Here is a 297-nt window from a genome sequence, read left to right on the forward strand (position 1 = left end):
CTTGTAAGCAATACGTATTGAATGTTATTCTGATCCCCAAAAACGTCCCATGGAACGCTTTTCCACTTTCCGTGAATCCCGCACGTTTCACTCTAAAATCCCCAAATTTCAGCAATATTTGACGTCGACCTCGTCCTCCCACATTTTGAGGCCAATTCCAACCATTCCGCCTTCCAGTCTCACATTCTACATTTCAGCAATTCCGGTTTTGCATCGTTCACGATTCGTCCGTTCATTCTCGGCACCGCTTCTCCTCCTCTGGGGGGCGCTGGCGCCCGTCCCAGCTGACTTTGATGA

Source organism: Phyllopteryx taeniolatus, chromosome 1, assembly GCF_024500385.1.
Source record: "Phyllopteryx taeniolatus isolate TA_2022b chromosome 1, UOR_Ptae_1.2, whole genome shotgun sequence".
In the NCBI taxonomy this organism is placed as follows: Eukaryota; Metazoa; Chordata; class Actinopteri; order Syngnathiformes; family Syngnathidae; genus Phyllopteryx; species Phyllopteryx taeniolatus.